We start from the raw sequence: 24,502 nt of genomic DNA, 5'->3' as shown, positions 1-24,502 counted from the left end.
GTCTGTCTGTCTGTCTGTCTGTCTATCTATCTATCTACATATATAAGTGTGTATTTTGACTTATAACCGTATACTCAAAACTCATATACATTTGTATCAATATTTGCATAGTCCTTTTATTTTATGTATCCCCTCCCCTATTTATCTTCAACAAAGATTCTTGCTTATCAATAGAGACCAAGTGGAGAAAGAAGCCAGTTTAAAGTTTCTTGGTGTTATCATAAAAGAGGACCTGACCTGGGGCACTCATATTGCAGCACAATGGTCTCAGGAAACAACAACTTAATTGAAAAACTGCTGGTGACCTTCTACTGCTGCACCATGGTATTTGAACTTACAGCATCTGTGTACGGTTTGCCAATTGCAAAGTGACAGATAGGACAGCGCTCCAGAGGGTCAATGTCATTGACCAGAGGACGATTGATTGCCGGCCTCAGAGTTCCTCTTTTTTTTTATTCCCCTCACCTCACCTTCTTCCTTCGTCAGCGACTGTCCTCCTCCTCTTCTTCTTCTTCCTCCTCCTCCTCCTCCCACCCAAATTCCCAGCTTTTAGTTCTTTCCTAATGGGTTTGCACGCATTATTTGCTTTTACATTGATTCCTATGGGGGGGGGGGGAATTGCTTCTACTTACAAACTTTTCTACTTAAGAACCTGGTCATGGAAAGAATTAAGTTCTTAAGTAGAGGTACCACTGTGTTTTAATATTAATATGTTGTTCTTTTTGGGTGTGAGCCGCCCAGAGTCCTTGGGGAGTTGGGCGGCATACAAATCGAACCAAGAAATAAATAATAAATAAATTCATTCATTCATACATTCATGGGGGGGGGGGGCGCTCCCCGAGAATTTCGCTTAATCAGTGATGATGTCACATGGGGGGAGGGAGGTCAACCAGGAGCTGGGAGACCTCCCTCCTACCTTGGTGTGGCCCAACCTGGTACCCAGATGTGCGGCCCGGCCCTTCAGCCAGAGCCTGGTGGGAGGGGCGCCTTCCAGCCCGCCGAAGCTTTTTAAGAACCAGCGCCACGCCCTGGCCTGGCTGGCCGGACAGCCGGACGGCCTCTTTCGCCTCTATGAACCGCCAAGGCCGGGGTATAAATAGCGCCAGGAGGAGGAGGAGGAGGAGGCGGAGGCGACGTCACCTCCAGAGTGAGCTGCTGCTCCGGAGAGTTGAGGCTGCCTGCGGGAAGGAGGGAGGAGGAGGAGGAGGAGAAGCTGGCCGCTGCGAGCGCTCGGGCTGCCGTTGCAGCTGCGGAAGAGAGCGGCTGGAAGGAGCGGCCGGGGCTCCTCGCCATGCAGCCTGGCCGGCGGCAGAGCTGACCGGCTGCCTCCTCCTCCTCCTCGGCGCCCTGCGAGACCAGCGCGGCTTGACTGTGCTGCTTGGCCAGGATCGCTCGCTTGCCGGTAAGCGCCCGCCGCGTGCTGCGCTCCCCCCCTCCGATTCGTGGGGCTAGAAAGTTGGGGCGCTAGTCCCCGGTACCTTGGGCCAAATACGCCCTAGCTCTGCTCGTCCCCGGCCCTTTGGGCTCACTTGCAAAAGCACGGCAGGGATGGGAGAGAAGAGCTTGCGCAGGGGGTTGGACTAGATGACCTACCAGGTCCCAACTGAAAGGAAGGAAGCAAGGAAGGAAAGAGAGGAGAGAGGGGAGAGAGAGGGATGGAGGAAGGAGAGAGAGAGGGAAGGAAGGAAGGAAAAGGGAGGGAGGGACCAAGGAAGAAAGAAAGAAAGAGGGAGGGAGAGAGGGAGGAAGGGAGGGAAGGAAGGAAGAGAGAAAGAGTAAGAGAGAGAGGGAGCTCGGGTAAAAAGAAAGAGGGAGAGAAGAAAGAAAGAGGGAGGGAAGGAGGAAAGGAAGGGAGGAAGGAAGGAAGGAGGGGAGGGAGGAAGAGAGGGAGGGAGAGAGGAAAGAAAGAAAGAGGGAAGAAAGAAAGAAAGGAAGGAAGGAAGGGAGGGAGAGAGGGATGAAAGAAAGAGGAAAGAAAGAAAGAAAGAAAGAAAGAAAGAAAGAAAGAAAGAAAGAAAGAAAGCTCGTCGGGACCGGCGCGGGTGCTGAAAAACCTCCTTTGCTTGCCGGCCCGGCCAAACAGCAGCCAAATCCGGAGCTTTGGCGCTTCTGGGCGCTGCTTGGCTAAGGGACGGGGCGCTCCGGCTGCGCCGTGGATGCTCCGCTCTCTTTTACGCAAGATGCTCCGAGCCAAGTCTCGGGAGCTGCGCGCTTTGCCCCACCGCCGTACTTTCCCCGGAGCCAGGGAAAAAAAAACTTTCGGGGGTCTCTCCGCGCGGGACTGGTCCGACAAGGCGGGCAGAAGCTTTTGCAGCGGGGAGTTGGGGGCGCATCTGGTGCCGGTTGCGCTGCGCCCTGCCCGGCGGCGGTGCCAGGACGGGCGTCCGTGACCGACAGGCGCTCCCGCGCTCTGTTTTCTGTTCCTGGATGTTCTGTTTGAACGGCAGCCAGACATGTAGCGCTTGGAGGCTGGGGGCCTCTTGGGACGCTCGGAAAAAGCCGGAAGCCGCGGCTCTGGGTCGTTTGCTCGCTCGGGGGAAGGTTTGGATCCCAGCCAGCGAAGCCCTTACGGGGGCCTTGGCGTAATTGCTCTGCCCATGGTTTGCAGGGCAGGGCATATCTGGCTTGGCTCCTTTGAATCCCAAAGAAGGATGGTTTGCTTTGCTTAGCCTGGCTTTCCTTTCTTTAAAACTTTCCTGTCTTTGTTGGTCCAAGGAGCAAAACTCTTCTACATGTGTGTCCCCTTGGGTGAACTCCAAAAAGGAACTCATTTTAAACCTTATTTAGAATGGGATGGGATGGGATGGGATGGAATAGGACAGCACAGCACAGAATAGAATAGAATAAAAAGAAAATAAGGGAATAGAATAGAATGGAAAATATGGAATGGAATAAATAGAATAGAATAGAACAGAATAGAATAGGAAAGAATAGAATAGAAAAGAAAATATGGAATGGAATGGAATGGAATAGAATAGAATACATGGGATGGAACAGAACAGAACAGAATAGGAAATAAAATAATAAAATAAAATAAAATAAAATAAATAATAAAATAAAATAAAATAAAATAAAATAAAATAAAATAAAATAAATAAAATATGGAATGGAATGGAATGGAGTAGAATTTTATTGGCCAAGTGTGATTGGACACTCAACGAATTTGTCTTTGGTGCACGTGCTCTCAGTGTACATTTCCTCTATGTCGTTTAATCTGCAACAGCAGAATCAGTTAACAGTTTTACAACTACTAGTAACTACGGGGAGCCCCCCCCCTCAGAAAACTCTGATGTCTTACCAGTTATTGGGGGGGGGGTTGAATTAGAAGACCCTATTCCTTGCACTGCCCTTAACCCTGCCAGGTCCCTTTACCAGGAGGCTGTGAGCAGCAAACAGCCACCTTAACTGGGTCAAAAGCATCGATTGTGGACCTCTGGGCTCTAGGAAATGCCAACTCTATCATGATGCCCAGGAAAGGCTTCAAGGCATTACTAGCCTTTTCCCATTGGCAGCGAGAATGGACAAGCCCCACCTACTTCTGCCTCGCTGGCCAATCAGTGTCTGGGACATGTTCCAATCAATAACGGAGAGGGGTTTTTTTTTTCCAGTCATGGGTACTTATATATCGAAGGGGTCAGGGGGCTGATTGTAAGTCTTCCTAATGTGTTTTGTGAAGAAATCTGGTCATTGCACCTTTTTTTCCTGATTATTAGGGGATAGTTAAAACTAAGCAGACAGGAGATTAAGTTAGCCAGAACCAGGGCGATGCCTGGATGATCAGCTTGTGTCTGGCCCTTTGCCAACTTTGGCTGATCTTGGAAAACTAAGCAGAGCTTGACCTGGTGAATTCTTGGCTCAGGGTCTCAGGGAATAGCTGAGGGCAGGAAGACAGACCAGGCACACCTCTTACAATTTGTTGCCAAGAGAATCACGTACAGTCGTACACACTCAACAAATTCTGGGTGAGAGGAATTCTGGGAGTTTTTATTTATTTTATTTTTATTTATTTATTTTGTCCAATACGCCAGTGTTTTTCAACCAGTGTGCCGTGGCACACTAGTGTGCCGTGAGACATGGTCAGGTGTGCCGCGAAGCTCAGAGAGAGAAAGAAAGCAAGAGAGAGAGAAAAAAGAGAAAGAAAGAGAGAGAGAGAAAGAAAGAAAGAAAGAAAGCAAGAGAAAGAGCGAGTGAGCAAGAAAGAGAACAAGAGAGAGAGAAAGCAAGAGAGAGAGAAAGAGAACAAGAGAAAGAAAGCAAGAGAGAGAGCAAGAGAGAGAAAGAAAGAGAGGGAGGGAAGGAGAGAGAGAGAAAGACATAGAGGGAGGTAAGGAGGGAGAGAGAGCAAAAAAGAGAAGAAGGAAGGAAGAGAAACAAAGAGGGATAGAGAGAGAGAAAGAAAGAGGAAGGAAGGGAGAGATAATTTTTTTGTCCAAACTTTTTTTAGCCCCCCCCCCGTCCCGCTCAATGTGCCCCAGGGTTTCGTAAATGTAAAAAACGTGCCGCGGGTCAAAGAAGGTTGAAAATCACTGCAATACGCAATGAGGGTTTTAGTGGGTATATATCAATATACACATAGTAAAATACATGATGAAGGTTATAGAGGGGATACTCATAGTAAAATATATCTAAGAAATAATAGAAAAGACGATATAGTAATAGAACATATCAATGAAAGAATAGAAGAAGAGATATAGGAATAGAGGAAAGGTATAGGAGATATAGGAGAGCAATAGGACAGGGGATGGAAGGCACTCTAGTGCACTTGTACTCGCCCCTTACTGACCTCTTAGGAATCTGGATAGGTCAACCGTAGATAATCTAAGAGTAAAGTGTTGGGGGTTTGGGGATGACACTATGGAGTCCGGTAATGAGTTCCACGCTTCGACAACTCGGTTACTGAAGTCATATTTTTTACAGTCAAGTTTGGAGCGGTTAATATTAAGTTTAAATCTGTTGTGTGTACTCTTGTGTTGTTGTGGTTGAAGCTGAAGTAGTCGCCGACAGGCAGGACGTTGCAGCATATGATCTTGTGGGCAATACTTAGATCTTGTTTAAGGTGTCTTAGTTCTAAGCTTTCTAGGCCCAGGATTGAAAGTCTAGTCTCATAGGCAGTGTTCCCTCTAATTTTTTTTTGGGGGGGGGGGGGGCGGAAAAGTATAGTGTCTGAGCGGCAGTCCCTTCGGGAGTGGGCGGCACAGAAATATTAAATAAATAAACAAACAAATAAACAAACAAACAAACAAACAAATAAAAAACCCACCCTGTTTTGCCTCAGAGAATTTCAAAATAAAATACTGTACTGTGTGTCTATAACAGTGAGCTCATAATAGGGCAACTCTATCAATATCAAAATGCCACTTAAATAGTTGAGCTAGTTTCAAACTAGATTTTGATTTTCTTTCTCTCTTCCTTACTCCCATTCTTTTTCTTTCTCTTTGCCTCCCTCTCTTTTTTCTATCTGTTTCTCTCTCTTCCTCTCTCTCTCCTTCCCTCTCACTCTTTCCCTCTCGGCTTCTGGGCAGGTTTGGAAAACTCTTGAGTTGATGATGATTTTTAAGTGAGCGATTGCTCACTGCTCAGCTTAGAGGGAACTATGCTCATAGGGTATTCTATTTCGAGTGGAGGAGTGAAGGGCTCTTCTGGTGAAGTATCTTTGGACATTTTCAAGGGTGTTAATGTCTGAGATGCGATATAGGTTCCAAACAGATGAGCTGTATTCAAGGATGGGTCTGGCAAAAGTTTTGTAAGCTCTGGTAAGTAGTGTGAGATTGCCAGAGTTGAAGCCCACAAGTCTTAGAGTTGCCAAGGTTGGAGACTCTTGCTCTAAGGAAGAAGAGTTGTGTGTGCTTTCTATTTTAAATATTTTTTATTAATTTTCCACTTCTAAAAAAGAAAACGCAATACTAAGTACAGGAGAAAACCAAAGAACATCAAATTAATAGTTGTATATACAGATATTAGCATTCTATTAGCATTAAAGTAACTATATTTATATTATATTAATTATACACCAGACTAATTTGTCTCAAGTATATAAATAAAGGGGAAGAGCCTTCTCTGTGGCGGCCCCGGCCCTCTGGAACCAACTCCCCCCAGAGATTAGAATTGTCCCCACCCTCCTTGCCTTTCATAAGCTACTTAAAACCCACCTCTTCCGCCAGGCATGGGGGAACTGAGATACTCTTCCCCCCTAGGCCGTTACAATTTTATGCATGGTATGTCTGTTTGGTTTTTATTATAATGGGTTTTTAATTGTTTTTAGTATTGGATTATTATTATATGCTGTCTTATTATTGCGGTTAGCCGCCCCGAGTCTTCAGAGAGGGGCGGCATACAAATCCAATAAATAAATAAAATTAATTAATACATGCTTTTTTCCATTAACAAATTAATTTCATATATACAGTACTTCAATGATTTATCATGCAGGCTATATTAACTCCCCCCCCCCCAAAAAAAAATAAAATTGTAAAGTCTAGATTTTATTTTATATTATTTATTTTATTTATTACAGTATTTAAAGAAGTAAAAATAATAAAATTAACATTATTAAAACAACTATAAAGTTGTGTGTGCTTTCATATCTGTAGCATATCCCTGGATGCCAGAGTATTTGTCTAAGCCTGTGGCCATTGACCCCCAAGGAAGAATGAGCTGCTTTAAGAATGTTTACATTGGACGGTGGAGCCCCTTCATATGGGAGAGGAACTATTTACAACAGGGATCAAATACACACTCAGACCAATGAGGAAGAGAGGCTGTTGGTGGGGCTGATAAAGAAATCCTAAAACACAGTTTTGTAGGGCATTTCTTTCCTCAATGGCAAATTTGGGGCCATTTTTTTTTCAAACTTTTTTTTCAAACTCTACCAACAATTGCTCCGTCCTACACATTGGTAAAAAGAATCCGAATACTAAATACATACTTGGTGAAACTGAACTAACAGCGGACCCTCACTCAGTCAAAGACCTTGGAGTTCCAATGACCTAGGTGTTAGAGTCCACTGTAACAGCATTGCCAAAAAGGCTTTAAGAATTGTAAACCTAATCTTATTTGTAGCTTCTTCTCTAGAAACACTGATTTATTAACCAGAGCATACAAAACATTTGTCAGACCTATTCTAGAATATAGCTCACCTGTGTGGAATCCACACTGCATATCAGATATTAATACAATCGAAGGAGTCCAGAAATACTTCACAAGAAGAGTCCTTCACTCCTCCTCACGTAACAAATGACCCTACTCCTCCAGACTTCAAATACTAAATCTAGAAAATTTAATACTACATCGTCTCCGAACTGATTTAACTGTTGTTCATAAAATCATTCATCATAATGTACTCCCTGTCAGTGACTACTTCACCTTTAACAAGAACAACACAAGAGGCACATAATAGATACAAACTGAATGTAAATCGCTCCAAACCTGACTGCAGAAAATACGATTTCAGCAATAGAGTGGTCACCACCTGGAACTCATTACCTGACTCTATTGTTGCTTCCCCCAACCCCAAAATCTTCAACCTTACATTATCTACAATTGACCTCTCCCCTTTTCTAAGAGGTCTGTAAGGGGCGTGCATAAGTGCACTTTTGTGCCTAATGTCCCTTTCCTACTGTCTTATTATCCTTTCTATTACTACGTTTTTAACAGAGCTAGGCTATTGCCCCCACAATCCGGGTCCTCATTTTACCCACCTCGGAAGGATGGAAGGCTGAGTCAACCTTGAGCCAGTGATGAGATTTGAACCGCTGACCTTCAGATCTATAGTCAGCTTCAGTGGCCTGCAGTACAGCACTCTACCTGCTGCGCCACCCCAGCTCTGTCATTGCTGGAACATTGTCGTTCGCACTACTTCCTCACAAGATCTCCCTTTATATAGCCACAAGGCGTGGCCAAGTTTTCCATAGAGCTACTCACACCCAAATATCTTTCTTCTCAAATAATCCTGCCTGGCCATAAACCTGCACACCCTTGCATCTATAAGTGACTCTTCGACATTTCCTGAGTCACTCAATACCACCTCTGGAGGTGCCACAGTTTCTGGTTGGCTTTCAGACTCTAACTCCACATCCTCTTCACTCTCAGACTTGGGTGCCAAGTCTACTGGCACAGGATACCAAAACGCATCCGTCTCTTGATCCTCAAAATCTGTGATTCTGCTGCACAAATCCCAGCGACCAGTTAGGTCCCACAGAGTGGGTCTTCTCCGGGTCCAGTCAACTAAACAATGTTGCGTGGCGGGACTCAGGAGAAGAGCCTTCTCTGTGGTGGCCCCGGCCCTCTGGAACCAACTCCCCCCCAGAGATTAGAATTGCCCCCACCCTCCTTGCCTTTTGTAAGCTGCTTAAAACCCACCTCTGCCACCAGGCATGGGGGAATTGAGATATTCTTTCCCTCTAGGCCTTTACAATTTTATGCATGGTATGTCTGTATGTATGTTTGGTTTTATAATAAGGGTTTTTAACTGTTTTAATATTGGATTGTTATATGCTGTTTTTATTACTGTTGTTAGCCGCCCTGAGTCTATGGAGAGGGGTGGCATACAAATCCAATAAATAAGTAAGTAAGTAAGTAAGTAAGTAAGTAAGTAAGTAAGTAAGTAAGTAAGTAAGTAAGTAAGTAACTAAGTAACTAACTAAGTAACTAAGTAACTAAGTAACTAAGTAAATAAATCCATCCATCCATCCATCCATCCATCCATCCATCCATCCATCCATCCATCCAGCCAGCCAGCCAGCCAGCCAGCCAGCCAGCCAGCCAGCCAGCCAGCCAGCCAGCCAGCCATCTATATCTATCTATTATCTATGCCAGTGATGGCGAACCTTTTTTCCCTCAGGTGCCGAAAGAGCGTCCGCGTGCGCTATCATGCATGCGTGAGTGCCCACTCCCGTAATTCAATTCCTGGGAGGGCAAAAACAGCTTTTCCCGACCCAAAGAGGCTCTCTGAAGCCCAGAAAGGGCCTGTTTCCCAACTTCTGGTGGGCCCAGTAGGGTCGTGTTTCGCCCTCCCCAGACTCCAAAGGCTTCCCTGGAGCTGGGGGAGGGTAAAAACGCCCTCCTCCATCCCCCCAGAAGCTCTCTGGAAGCCAAAAGTGCACTTCCAGAGCCTCTGCAAGCCAAAAATCAGGTGGCTGGCACATACATGCACATTGGAGCTGAGCTAGGGCAATGGCTCTTGTGCCAGCAGATATGACTCTGGGTGCTGCCTGTGGCATCCGTGCCATAGGTTCGCCATTACTAATCTATGCAATGCTTGTTCAGAAACGCAAAGATGCATCTGAAAAGGACCCAAAGAGGCGTCCATATGATTTCCCATCATTCTCCTTCAACCTGCTTATTCTGCCATCCAAACTGCTACTTTTCTGAAGTTTTTTTTTAAAAAAAATTGCTTGAAACGAGTAACCTTATCCTTTCTGGCAAAGATACACAATCTTTTGGCCTGGTGAACTTTTTTTTTTAAAAGGCTCAGCCTTTGAATGTAGTTATTCTTCCCAATGTCATTTATTTATTTACTTCCCGGAATGCTTTCTGCAGGAGGGGAATCCTGAAATATTTTATGCATTTGGGCTGCATACAGGCTGCCTGTTTTCACAACCGATGTGTGATTACACAGCACAAATGCATAATGATTAACCCCATTTTGCCTCCTTTTGCCAGTTGTCATTCTGCATAGCAAGACTTGACTTATGACCACAATTTTTATTGCTAAGTAAGGTGAGTTATTAAATGATTTTTTGGGGGGGGGGTCACGTTTATTTATTTATTGGATTTGTATGCCACCTCTCTCCATAGACTCGGGGCGGCTAACAACAGTAATAAAAAACATCATGCAAATCCAATACTAAAAACAACTAAAATACCCTTATTATAAAACTAAACATCCATATAACAAATATACCATGCATAAATTATAAAGGCTTAGGGGGAAAGAATGTCTCAATTCCCCCATGCCTGACGGCAGAGGTGGGTTTTAAGGAGCTTATGAAAGGTTTAGGTTTAGGTTTATATGCCGCTCCTCTCCGCAAACTCGGGGCGGCTCACAACAATAATAAAAAACAGTACAGTACACAATACCAAATCCAATGCCCACCCATCCAGTTCCAATTTAAATTAATAATCTCATAAAAAACAGTATATATAAAAAACAGGCACACAGTCAATCAATCAACAAAACAACATGGGCAAGGGGGAGGTGTTTTAGTTCCCCCATGCCTGACGGCAAAGGTGGGTCTTAAGGAGTTTACGAAAGGCAGGGAGGGTGGGGGCAATCCTAATCTCAGGGGGGAGCTGGTTCCAGAGGGTCGGGGCCCCCACAGAGAAGGCTCTTCCCCTGGGTCCGGCCAGATGACATTGTTTAGTCGACGGGACCCGGAGAAGACCAACTCTGTGGGACCTAACCGGTCGCTGGGATTCGTGCGGCAGGAGGCGGTCCCGAAGATATTCTGGTCCGGTGCCATGAAGGGCTTTATAGGTCATAACCAACACTTTGAATTGTGACCGGAAACTGATCGGCAGCCAATGCAGACTGCGGAGTGTTGGAGTGATATGGGCATACTTGGAGAAGCCCATAATTGCTCTCGCAGCTGCATTCTGCACGATCTGAAGTTTCCAAACACTTTTCAAAGGTAGCCCCATGTAGAGAGCGTTACAGTAGTCGAGCCTCGAGGTGATGAGGGCATGAGTGACTGTGAGCAATGACTCCCGGTCCAAATAGGGCCGCAACTGGCGCACCAGGCGAACCTGGGCAAACGCCCCCCTCGCCACAGCTGAAAGGTGTTTTTCTAATGTGAGCTGTGGATCGAGGAGGACGCCCAAGTTGCGGACCCTCTCTGAGGGGGTCAATAATTCTCCCCCCAGGGTAATGGACGGACAGATAGAATTGTCCTTGGGAGGCAAAACCCACAGCCACTCCGTCTTGTCTGGGTTGAGTTTGAGTTTGTTGACACCCATCCAGGCCCCAACAGCCTCCAGGCACTGGCACATCACTTCCACTGCTTCGTTGACTGGACATGGGGTGGAGATGTACAACTGGGTATCATCAGCATATTGATGATACCTCACCCCATGCCCTTGGATGATCTCACCCAGCGGTTTCATGTAGATATTAAATAGCAGGGGGGAGAGGACCGACCCCTGAGGCACCCCACAAGGGAGAAACCTCGGGGTCGACCTCTGACCCCCCACTAACACCGACTGCGACCGACCGGAGAGGTAGGAGGAGAACCACTGAAGAACAGTGCCTCCCACTCCCAACCCCTCCAGTCGGCGCAGAAGGATACGATGGTCGATGGTATCGAAAGGCAAGGAGGGTGGGGGCAACTCTGATATCTGGGGGGAGCTGGTTCCAGAGGGTCGGGGCCGCCACAGAGAAGGCTTTTCCCCTGGGCCCCGCCAAGCGACATTGTTTTGTTGATGGGACCCAGAGAAGGCCCACTCTGTGGGACCTAACCGGTCGCTGGGATTCGTGCGGCAGAAGGCGGTCTCGTAGATACCCTGGTCCGGTGCCATGAAGGGCTTTATAGGTAATGACCAACACTTTGAATTGTGACTGGAAACTGATCGGCAACCAATGCAGACTGCGGAGTGTTGGTGTTACATGGGCATTTTTGGGAAGCCCATGATTGCTCTCACAGCTGCATTCTGCACGATCTGAAGTTTCTGAACACTTTTCAAAGGTAGCCCCATGTAGAGAGCATTACAGTAGTCGAGCCTCGAGGTGATGAGGGCATGAGTGACTGTGAGCAGGGACTCCCGGTCCAAATAGGACTGCAACTGGTGCACCAGGCGAACCTGGGCAAACGTCCCCCTCGCCACAGCTGAAAGATGTTGTTAAGAATCACACTGCAATTTTTAAAGTGAATCACGTGGTCATTAAGGCTGAACTTTCAAAAGAAATCCACCAGGCCAAAAGATTGTGTGCCTTTGCAAGAACTGATAAAGTTACTCGTTTCAAGTTATGAAAAAGTCGACTTTGATTGTCACAAGCTGAATGGGATGAAAATGTACCCAAATGGTGATCATGTGACACCCCCCCCCCCAAGGATGTGACAGCCATTGTGAATACAGGTTGTTTGCCAAGCTCCCAAATTTTGATTATTTGACTGTAGGATATTGCGACCGTCATAAGTGCAACAACCAGTTGTTAATCACATTTTGGGTGACATTGTCATTTCAGTGATTAAACCAGAGGTCTTCAAACTTGGCAACTTTAAGACTTGTGGACAGGGATGGGCCATGCCCCGGAACACCGGAACCGCCGTTCTGGAAGCAGAAATGGAGTGTGTAGCCTCGCTCCAATGTCATCAGGCATGCATGCGCCATACAAACACAAACGGTGCAATTCTGGTGATTCTGGTGGGGTTTTTTGCACATGGCCTGCTTTCAGCTTTCCCGCCCCACAGCGGTGTGGGAGATAATAAAACAGGCCGTGCAGCTGGAGCTCAGGCCATGCACAATGGCCCATCTTCTTGGCAGGAAAGCAGTGCACTCAAGGTAAGGCCGGTAGCCAGGCGGCAGCGTGGTGGAGCAAGTGAGCGGACGGGAGCAAAGTGGGCGAGCGGATGGGACGAGAGGCGAGGTAAAGCAGGTGAGCAAACGGGAGCAAAGCAGGCGAGCAGACAGGATGAGCGGAGCAGGTGGGTTGCTCATGGCAGAGCTGCCAGGAGTGGTGCAGTGGGGCGAGCAGCAGCTGTGCAGTTATTTGCCGATTTCCGGGGCTTTTTTGCTTCCATGCATGCGTGGAAGCAAAAAAACCCCTGGAGATCACTCTTAAGCACATCCTCGCACAAGATTCCATGTGCAGAAGCCAAATCTTGTGCCAGGCATGTGCATGCATCCTCGCACATAATTCCATGCTCCCAGCGCATTCTGGTAGCACCAGGAATGGTGGCCCGCCATTGCTTGCAGACTACAACTCCCAGAATTCTGCAGCCAGCATAGCTGGAGCATAGAATTCTGGGAGTTGAAGTCCACAAGTCTTAAAGTTGCCATGCTTGGGGACTCCTGCATTAAACAAATGATAGTAAGTCAATGACCATATGTAGTAGTAGTAGTAGTAGTAGTTGTTGTTGTTGTTGTTGTTGTTATTATTATTATTATTATTATTATTATTATGTCAATACAACACAGCAAACGAGATCACTATGCTGAATTTCGTATTTCATCACCAGTCAGGCGCTTCCCAAGCACCTAGGACTGTGTGATGTAGCAGCGAATTATGTTTGCCGATCCCAGTAAAGTGGCCTTTTGCAATGGACAGATGGAGATTTTGTCAATTCCGATGGTTTTCAAATGTCCGCTGAGATCCTTTGGCACTGCGCCCAGCGTGCCAAGTACCACTGGGACCACTTTCACTGGCTTATGCCAGAGTCGTTGCAGCTCGATTTTTAGATCTTCGTATTTCACTAATTTCTATAGCTGATTTTCCTCAATTCTGCTGTCTCCTGGGATTGTGATGTCGATGATCCATACTTTCTTTTTCTCCACAATCAGGATGTCTGGTGTGTTATGCTTCAGAATTCGGTTATTATTATTTTTATTTATTTATTTATTTACTTACTTACTTACTTACTTACTTACTTACTTACTTATTTATTGGATTTGTATGCCGCCCCTCTCCAGAGACTCAGGGCGGCTAACAGCAACAATAAAACAGTGTACAATAGTAATTTGGTATTGATGATTAAAAACCCATTAATATAAAAACCAAACATACATACATACATACCATGCATAGAATTGTAAAGGCCTAGGGGGAAAGAGGATCTCAATTCCCCCATGCCTGGCGGCAGAGGTGGGTTTTAAGTTGTTTACGAAAGGCAAGGAGGGTGGGGGCAGTTCTAATCTCCGGGGGGAGCTGGTTCCAGAGGGCCGGGGCCGCCACAGAGAAGGCTCTTCCCCTGGGTCCCGCCAGGCGACATTGCTTAGTTGACGGGACCCGGAGAAGATCTATTATTATTGTTATTGCTATTGCTATTGCTATTGCTATTGTCATTGTCATTGTTATTATTTAGATTTGTATGCCGCCTTTCTCCGAAGACTCGGGGCAGGTCTAAATGCTGGTTTCTAAATGCTGTCTCTAAATGCTGTCTCATAAAGATAGGAGTTACAGTCTTACGGGAAGAAGACCCTCGCCTGAAGTATTCCCTCCCTGCTCCTCCTGGGTGGGCTTGCTCTCCATTCTCTGGTGAGATTATGTGGCTTTGTGACAAAGAAGGCTGTTGATTGAATTAACCCATCCATTGGTTCAGCCTTATTTCTAGTGATGGGCGAACCCAACAGTGTTTGGGTTCGGCAAGTTCGGACGAAATTTATGCAAAATTCGGCTGAACCCGAACCGAACCTGAACCCGAACTCGAACGGGGAACATGTTAATTTTTACGTGAAAGGACCGTGAAAGGACCACCCTTTGCTTGCAGCGCCGCAGTGGCATCCTTTTTCGTAAAACTAACAATGTTTATTTTTACGTGAAGACCTCCCTTTGAATCCCTCCCACGAAGAGATTCCGGGGGCGGAGCTTTGACGTCACCGGCAGGTTGCTAAGAACGCCAAGGTGATCACTTCCTGGATTCCATGGAATTCAGGAAGTGATCACCTTGGCGTCCTTAGCAACCTGCCGGTGATGTCAAAGCTCCGAACATCGAACACGACCCCAAACTTTGCCCGAAGTTTGAAAAAATTGCGGGTTCGTGTTCGGCATACCGAACACCGCAAAATTCGGTACGGACCCAAATTGTGCGGGTTCGGTTCACCCATCACTACTTATTTCTCCTCTTTGTGGTGACTTACTTATCATCGCCTTTTCTCTCTCCGGTGAAACCCTGCATGAACTGTGCAGGTATAAAGAATGCAATAAAAAGATGTAAGCCTAATCATTGAAAAAAAATCTATAGATGCATGGAAATGAACGAAATGACAAAGGCAATCAAGGGAACAAGGAATAAAGAAACCAAAGACACCTGGCATAAATGGCATGAATAAATCCGCAATTAAAAATAAAACGTAGCATTACAGTGTATCGGTGTACATAGAAATAAAACTAAATATCTGGCAATAGTAATAGGAACAAACGAAATAACTATTTAAGACTAAAAACTATTCTCTATTGAATCAAATTATTCATGCTCATTATTATATTATGCTTTACTCTTTATTAATGCATTAGAATGTATATAGTCTAACTCGGGGTCTCCAACCTTGACCATTTTAAGATTTGTGGACTTCAACTCCCAGAATTCTTCAGCCAGCTGAGGGACTCTGGGAGTTGAAGTCCACAAGTCTTAAAGTGGCCAAGGTTGGAGACCCCTGGTCTAACTGAATACATAGTGCGATGAATTGTAATTTCAAAATGTAATAGATTCAGGTTATGATCTGTTTAAGAACATATGGAGGCTGTTGGGGTCTGGATGGGTGCCAAAAGACTTGAACTCAACCCAGATAAGACAGAGTGGCTGTGGGTTCTGCCTCCCAAGGACAATCCCATCTGTCCGTCCATGACCCTGGAAGTGGAATTATTGACCCCCTCAGAGAGGGTCCGCAACTTGGGTGTCCTCCTCGATCCACAGCTCACATTAGAGAACCATCTTTCAGCTGTGGTGAGGGGGGCGTTTGCCCAGGTTTGCCTGGTGCACCAGTTGCGGCCTTATCTGGACCGGGACTCACTGCTTACAGTCACTCATCCCCTCATCACCTCGAGATTCGACTACTGTAATGCTCTCTACATGGGGCTACCTTTGAAAAGTGTTCAGAAACTTCAGATCATGCAGAATGCAGCTGCAAGAGCAATCATGGGCTTCCCCAAGTTTGCCCATGTCACACCAACACTCTACAATCTGCATTGGTTGCCGATCAATTTCTGGTCACAATTCAAAGTGTTGGTTATGACCTATAAAGCCCTTAATGGCATCAGACCAGAATATCTCCGAGACCGCCTTCTGCCGCACGAATCCCAGCGACCGATTAGGTCCCATTGAGTTGGCCTTCTCCAGGTCCCGTCGACTAAACAATGTCGTTTGGCGGGTCCCAGGGGAAGAGCCTTCTCTATGGGGGCCCGGACTCTCTGGAACCAGCTCCCCCCGGAGATTAGAACTGCCCCCACCCTCCTTGCCTTCCGTAAACTCCTTAAAACCCACCTTTGCCGCCAGGCATGGGGGAATTGAGATAGAAACATAGAGATATCTGCCCCGGGCCTATACAGTTTATGTATGGTATGTTTGTATGCATGTCTGATTAATAATGGGGTTTTTAAAATGTTTTTAAATTATTAGATTTGTTATGAATTGTTCTATTGCTGTTGTGAGCCGCCCCGAGTCTATGGAGAGGGGCGGCATACAAATCTAATAAATAAATAAATAAATATATGAAAACCTTTTCTTTTTAAAAAGCAATAAATAAATCGAAGGAAAAAAAAGATGTACAGTATTGTCCAGGAAAAGAGAAACAGGGAGGGAGAGAGGGAGATGGTGTTAACCAGGCACACCAGAGAAGGTGTTGCCTGGTTCTGCATTGGATGTCTGGCTCCTTGTTAGACTTTTAATCAGAAAGTCAGCTCCTTTGAGAATTAAAAATAGAAAACCCAGAGATAAATATACATTCTGCGGGTGTGAATGCAGATTCTGCTTGGGCATATGGCTATTAATCATGAGCTTTTTTCCTATACATCACTGAATGCTATATCAGTTTTCTAGGGAAACGTGAGGAGCTAAATGCGTTATACTTTCATAATATGTTCCAAAATAAATTCAAGTTAAAGACAAAAACAAACAAGAGCATCCGAGCAAAAGAGGTTTTTGGGGTGGGGGGTAAGTTAAAGCCTCCATTGAATTATTGCATTTGACTGTGGTCGCACCCCTCTTATTTTCAAATCATAGTTTGCATGTTCCATTGGCTGATATCAGCCAAAAGGTTTATGTAATTTTAAAGGCCAATTTACTGTGCCTTTGAAATTAAGGTGACCGAATATTGCAGGAGAAAGAAACATAACTGCAAAAGGGTGATGAGCCGGGGTGGCGCAGCAGGTAGAGTGCTGTACTGCAGGCCACTGAAGGTGACTTGTAGATCTGAAGGTCAGCGGTTCAAATCTCATCACCGGCTCAAGGTTGACTCAGCCTTCCACCCTTCCGAGGTGGGTAAAATGAGGACCCGGATTGTGGGGGCAATAGCCTAGGTCTGTTTAAAAAGTGCTACTGCTAACATGTTGTAAGTCTAAGTCTAAAGAGAAGGGCGGCATAAAAATCGAATAACTAATTAACTAACTAACTAACTAGATAGATAGATGATAGATAGATAGATAGATAGATAGATAGATAATAGATAAATAGATAAATAGATAAATAGATAAATAGATAAATAGATAAATAGATAAATAGATAAATAGATAAATAGATAAATAGATAAATAGATAAATAGATAAATAGATAAATAAACAAACAAACAAACAAACTACTGGGAGCTCAAATGATAACTACTCTCTGTCAAAAGGGATGAATTATTTTTTATTTTCTTTGTGGGGATCTCCAGGGTTCACATTTTGGGGCAGGAGAGCTTGTAACTATCTTCACACCCCATCCCGGTTTCTCTGTCTCACATTAGTGTGCAAGTTTCACTCGCTTGGAAAAAAACAACAACAGGTGTGCAAAATATGATTTGAAAATAAGAGGTGTGCAACCACAGTCAAATGCACTAATTCAACGAAGGCTTTAACTTACCCCCCCCACAATGAAAGCCAAGAAGGTGCGAAAATACCAGTGCCCTTCAACGATGGGTGTACAATACACGAATCCCAGCGACCGGTTAGGTCCCACAGAGTTGGTCTCCTCCGGGTCCCGTCAACTAAACAATGTTGTTTGGCGGGACCCAGAGGAAGAGCCTTCTCTGTGGCGGCTCCGACCCTCTGGAATCAATTCCCTCCAGAGATTAGAATAGCCTCCACCCTCCTTGCCTTTCATAAACTCTTTACAACCCACCTCTGTCGTGAAGCGTGGGGGAACTGAAACATCTCCCCCTGCCTATGTAGTTTTTTGTGTATGATATGACTGTTTGTATGTTTTCATACATTGGGGTTTCTTATTTTTTAGACTTTTTAAATGTATTATTGTTATTTTAGACTCTAACTATTAGATTTGTCATTATATATTGTTTTTATCATTGCTTTAAGCTGCCCTGAGTCTACGGAGAGGGGCAATCAAATCAAATCAAATCAAATCAAATCAAATCATAAATAAACAAATAAATAAATAAAATAAAACAAGCTTAGTTTTGTAGTGTTGCCATTGTGACATGTATAGTCCCTTCTTTTATGAGAGTTGATAACCGTGTCTGGATCATGCAATCATTCTTATGGCCAGTTTCTAAACCATCAAAGGATGGAGATTTCAGGGGGTCATAAAGCCCAGTTGCATCAGCCTCTTAGCTCCCCGAGGAAACGATGCCTACCGTTTCTGTCCTAATGTTTGTTTATTTTTTATCATTACTTATCTAATGTTTTATTTGTACAAATTACCACCCTGTAATTGTTTGACTAACTAAACAAACAAACAAACAAGCAAGCAAACAAATAAGAAAGGTGCAATTGTGTACAGATCTCTGGATCCCTAGTCAGACACATCGCTGTGTAGGGAGTTCCCCCTTTTAAGAGCTCCAGCCAGAAGCTCTGTGGTTTAAACCTTCCGAAGCTGTTTGGGCAAAGTCCTCCAAAGTGGGTGTTTCCCACTGCGATGTGTGGGGCAGAGCTTGCCAGAAGCTTTTCAAAGCCAACTCCCCGCAAAATACGTGCAGAATACCCATGCACGCCTTTAAACTGAAGACCAAGCTAAGGCTAAGTCGGAGAATTTCAGAACTTTTCCTCCAGGTTGTGTTCTCATGCGGGTAAGATTGTGGATCTATTAGCATGGAGCTAGACTGAAACTTAAGGCTCAGAAGTGCTGTGGGATTACTCTTCTACTGAAGCTAGTAGAAAGCTAACTTCGTCAGCTTTTAATATGAAGTCGAGCTTTTAATATGAATATGGTCTCAATTTCAATATGGTTGAGCTCTTCATATGAAGTAATTGTCTGCTAGGAAAATTGTCGAGGAGCCTCAAACATCTCCTATATCTCCTATACCTTTCTTCTATTTATTTTTATATATTTATTTATTGGATTTGTATGCTGCCCCTCTCCGCAAACTCCTATACCTCTTCTTCTATTCTTTCATTGATATGTTCTATTACTATACCTTCTTTTCTATTATTTCTTAGATATATTTTACTATGAGTATCTCCTCTATAACCTTCATCATGTATTTTACTATGTGTATATAGATATATACCCACTAAAACCCTCATTGTGTATTGGACTAAATGAATGAATGAATGAATGAATGAATGAATGAATGAATGAATGAATGAATAAATAAATAAATAAATAAATAAATAAATACATAAATAAATACATAAATACATAAATATATAAATAAATACATAAATACATAAATACATAAATAACTAACTAACCCAAATGGTAACTGAGGGATGACCAATTGTTAGATATTTAACCTGTCAGAGAAAGGAAATACTTATTGTTAAGATATTTAATTGAATAGCTGGAATAGTGAAATGTGTAAACAGTCAAAACATACAGTTTCTAACTGATTGGTTGTTGAGAGCTAACTCCTGCATGAGGCAATCTAAGCTGTGATTGGTTGCTCTGGGTATGCAGGGGCGGTTCCCATGTTTCCCGCCTTTGTACCTCTGTCTGCTCTGTGATTTACCTCATGATGTTCCTGCAGTGTTGATTTACCTGACGAGGCTCCTGTTTGTGATACTCTTATTCACTCTAAATATATTTATTTACATAAAACAACAAGCGCGTGTCAGCGTTTCTGACTTCTTTTGGTCACACCGGCTGCACAATTCCCCGACATTTATCCTGTGTTGCTTAGCCACAACATGGGCTTGAGTAAATGCTGTGTGCTTTCTTTATTTTTGTTTTATTTCATTTATTTATTTTTGTCAAGTATATATAAGATTACAGTAAAAGTATAAACATGTAAACATGCGATGGTTTTGACTACATGGGAACATTAGGACAGGGATGGTAGGCACACTGGTGCGCTTATGCACGCCCCTTACTGATCTCTTAGGAATGGGGTGAGGTCAACAGTATATAGTCTAAAGTTAAAGTTTTGTGAGTTTAGGGAAGAAAACAGGGATGGGATCCTCCTGGTTTTGACTAGATCACCTGGACCCTTAGTGACCCGCCAGTTATGTTATTTTGGCATCACAGATCCAGTTCTATCGTGCCAGTCCGTGCACACCACCATCTTTTTAAAAAAAAATGGCGATTTTTTTTCATTGTTTGTATGGTTTCTCCTTGTGCTCTGATGTGAAAAAAACCCACGTGTTAATGCCGACCTTTAATGCGTACATAAGTGCACTGGTGTGCCTTTCGTCCCCTGTCCAATTGTCTTTCCTTTCTCTCACTTATCATATATATTCTCTTTCTTTCAGATATCCTCTCCTCTAAGTTCACTTTTACCCTTATATATATTACTACATGTCTATTTTTCTTCCTATGTATTTGTGTATTGGACAAATGAATAAATAAATAAATAAAAATAAATAAATTTATTTCTTCATCCGAAGCAGAGCTGGGCTTCCTTCCTCAGCTATGTTTCGACCTGAACCCTGCTTCTGAGCATGCGTGAAACTGGAATTGCAGGAAGGGATGTGTGAGCACGCGAACGGAGCAAACGCACGTGTGCAAAACATTGCGATGCTCACTGGTAGCGAAGGTAAGCGGAACCCACCCCTGGAAGCAGTGGAGGGCTACCAAAACGTTTACTACCACACTGTGGGCGTGGCTTATGCAGGACGCGCTGCATGTTCTTTCAACATCTTTCAGTGCAAATTGGGTGCTCTGGGGTGGAGCTCCCTTTTCGCTACCCCACTGCGTTCCCCCCCATCCGGGCAGCAGCCCACCCCTGCCTGGAAGAAACCACAGAGTCAGGTAGTGCATTCCAGGCATTGATTACTCTGTTGCTGAAGTCATATTTTCTGCAGTTGAGTTCGCAATGGTTTACCTTCTGCCTTCTGCCACACGAATCCCAGTGACCGGTGAGGTCCCACAGAGTTGTTGTTGTTGTTGTTGTTGTTATTATTATTATTATTATTATTATTATTATTATTATTAATTAGATTTGTATGCCGCCCCTCTCCGTAGACTCGGGGCGGCTCACAACAGTGATAAAAACAATACATGGTAACAAATCTAATAATTAAAATCTAAAATAACAGTTTTACATTACAAAGTGTAAAAAAAGTTGGTCTCCTTAGGGTCCCGTTGACCATACAATGTCGGCTGGCGGGACCTAAGGGAAGAGCCTTCTCTGTGGGGGCCCCGGCCCTCTGGCATCAGCTCCCCCAAGAGATTCATACTGCCTCCACCCTCCTCGTCTTCCGAAAAAGTTTAAAAACTCATCTTTGCCGCCAGGCCTGGGGTTCCTTAGATCTTCCCCCCTGACCAATGAACGCTTTAGTTTGACTGTTGAATGAATGATATTGATAGCTTTTTAATTAGAATTTTAAGATTGTTTTTTAAGGTTTAAACTGGATTGTTATTATTGTTTCCTGTTTTTCTGTACATGCTGTGAGCTGCCCCGAGTCCTTGGAGAGAGGCGGCATACAAATCCAATTAAATCAAATCAAATCAAATGTCTCTATTGTGTGCTCATGTATTTTTGCGGTTAAGTCACTGACGGGTAGGATATTGTAGCAGATAATTTTATTTACTAAGGTCAGACTGAAGGTGGTGTAGTTCTAAATTGTCTAAGCCCAAAATTTCAAGTCTGGTGGCATAGAAACATAGAAGACTGACGGCAGAAAAAGACCTCATGGTCCATCTAGTCTGCCCTTATACTATTTCCTGTATTTTATCTTACAATGGATCTATGTTTATCCCAGGCATGTTTAAATTCAGTTACTGTGGATTTACCAACCACGTCTGCTGGAAGTTCGTTCCAAGGATCTACTACTCTTTCAGTAAAATAATATTTTCTCATGTTGCCTTTGATCTTTCCCCCAACTAACTTCAGATTGTGTCCCCTTGTTCTTGTGTTCACTTTCCTATTAAAAACACTTCCCTCCTGAACCTTATTTAACCCTTACACATATTTAAATGTTTCGATCATGTCCCCCCTTTTCCTTCTGTCCTCCAGACTATACAGATTGAGTTCATGAAGTCTTTCCTGATACGTTTTATGCTTAAGACCTTCCACCATTCTTGTAGCCCGTCTTTGGACCCGTTCAATTTTGTCAATATCTTTTTGTAGGTGAGGTCTCCAGAACTGGACACAGTATTCCAAATGTGGTCTCACCAGTGCTCTATATAAGGTATAGGTATATATATCTTGGTGACAAATCAGGTGATATCATTAATTTTCTCCAGCTGTGTCCTAAGTTGTTGCTTTCCTATAGAGTTGCACAATGTGATTATGCCTGGATCTTAAAAATAAACAACCCTATCACATGACAAGGTGTTTAAGCTTTATGTAAACGCCAACAGTTGTGTCAATAAAATCACCATACTCCTGTTGAAACGTCTCTTGAAAACATTTCTCCTTGGCAGCTGCCAGCTAGTCCTTATGCATTTACAAGGAAAGAGATATACAAGGTGCTGTATCTTTTTCTGACATGTTTGACCTTGGATCACATCCAGGTTCCCTTGGCAGGCGGTCAACTCACTCAACAGCTGTTCTCATGCGCTGCCTAGGCTGTGTTATCTTGCATTTGGTGTGGTTGAATCACCACTCCCATCTGGTTGTCATTATTCTCTATGGTGAATTTGCTTTGCCTTGTTCAAACTCCTCCTTCGCTGATAACAACATTGTCATGTGAAGAGTCATAAGCCACTCTTTCACCTGCCTTAATTATTTGTCAAGTGTGACGGAGTGCAGTCTATCTGCAGACTGAAATAGCACACCCCAAATATAAGCTTAGTAGATAACGTTAGTCCCAGTCCTGTGCGTGTGACTTGTAGGGTTATTTTCTTCTACCGATGAGTATATTTTGGCTCTTAAACATTCCCTGATAATTCGTGTGAGCTCTGTAATAAATTAGCCTTCCATAATTTGATGTTTCCCAAATGTTTGGGATACTACTTTCAGAAGCAGGAATTTTAGATCTACAGAGTAGCACCCCACGTGACTGAGAATCATGTCCAGCAACCTTTCCCCATCGAGTTTTCTGTGGAGTATAATGAAAGGGAGAATAAAGAAGTACTATGGAGGGAGGAGATAGGGTTAGAGAAAATAATAAGAGAAAAAAGTGAGGGGATAAAGGCGCAAGCAACCAATTTATACAAATTACTAGTGCAGTCAGAAGGGGATACGATTGATGGATTGACTAAATGGTGGCAAAATGAGATACAAGTAGAGGTACAAGAGATGGAAAATATAGTAGAAAATATAAGGAAAATTAAAAATACAAGAATCAGGGAAATGAGAAGGAAAATATTACATAAGTGGTATTTTACTCCCGTTCAATTCGCACATTTTCAGCAGAATGTCAGGGGGAATTGTTGGCATGGGTGTCAAGACAAAGGAGTGTTTATGCATATGTTTTGGGAATGCCCGATAGTGCAGGAATTTTGGCAAAAAGTGAAAGAGGATATCAATAGAATGCTAAATATACAATGGACAATCACTAAGGAAATGGCAGTACTAGTTAAAAGTAATGAGATGGGAGAATTTAGAGAAATAAAAAAAGCAGCAATAGAAAGCGCTCAGGCAGTAATAGTTTTGGGTTGGAAGGATGCGACAAAATGGACAATGCAAAATTGGTATAGGTACATGGTGGACCATACTCAATTTGAAATTATGGATAAAAGGATAAATTCGGATAATGAAACTGAGTTGGGACAGCTGATGGGACGATGGGACAAGGTAAGAAGATATATGACGAGCAGAATCCGAGACCAAGCTACAAGAAATAAATTGGAATCACTCTATAATATGTAAACAGATATATTGCTCTTGGGTTAAGTGGACTATACAAGAAACACCCCCCAATTTGGTGGTGGGGAATGTGTGTGTGTCAGGGTGGTGGGCACAATTCACTATGCACTGTTTTATGTTGTGTGATATAAAAACTGTTAAAAATCAATAAAAATATTTTTTTTTTTAAAAAAGAGTTTTCTGTGGAGTCAGGCAAAGATATTGCTCCAACAAAGACTAAAATTAATTATAGATCAAAACCCTTAATTTCACTTCATTCTTCTTGACCAGTTCAGTAATGTTTAACTGTTCAGTATCTCAAAAGTCATGGGAAATAAAGGTAAGATGTAATTAGAATTACAGCCCATTGATTTTTAAAACATTCATATGTACCTTAGAAAATATACTGCTCAAAAAAATAAAGGGAACACTCAAATAACACATCCTAGATCTGAATGAATGAAATATTCTCATTGAACACTTTGTTCTGTGCAAAGTTGAATGTGCACAACAGCATGTGAAATTGATTGTC

The 24,502-nt window shown here is 43.6% G+C and overlaps 1 protein-coding gene across 1 annotated transcript in view; it reads left to right on the top strand.

Moving 5' to 3' along the window:
* The first annotated feature begins 1,149 nt into the window (after window positions 1–1,149).
* RHOBTB1 (Rho related BTB domain containing 1) overlaps window positions 1,150–24,502 on the top strand; it is a 62,436-nt gene continuing 39,083 nt past the window's right edge. Inside the window, exon 1 of the mRNA XM_070752075.1 lies at window positions 1,150–1,402. The gene's annotated coding sequence lies outside the window, so the exon portion shown is untranslated. The remainder of the gene's footprint in view (window positions 1,403–24,502) is intronic.

This window comes from Erythrolamprus reginae, chromosome 5 (assembly GCF_031021105.1).
Source record: "Erythrolamprus reginae isolate rEryReg1 chromosome 5, rEryReg1.hap1, whole genome shotgun sequence".
Taxonomy (NCBI): Eukaryota; Metazoa; Chordata; class Lepidosauria; order Squamata; family Dipsadidae; genus Erythrolamprus; species Erythrolamprus reginae.
Note: the sequence above shows the minus strand (reverse complement) of the source record. Positions and strands in the feature narration are given on the sequence as shown.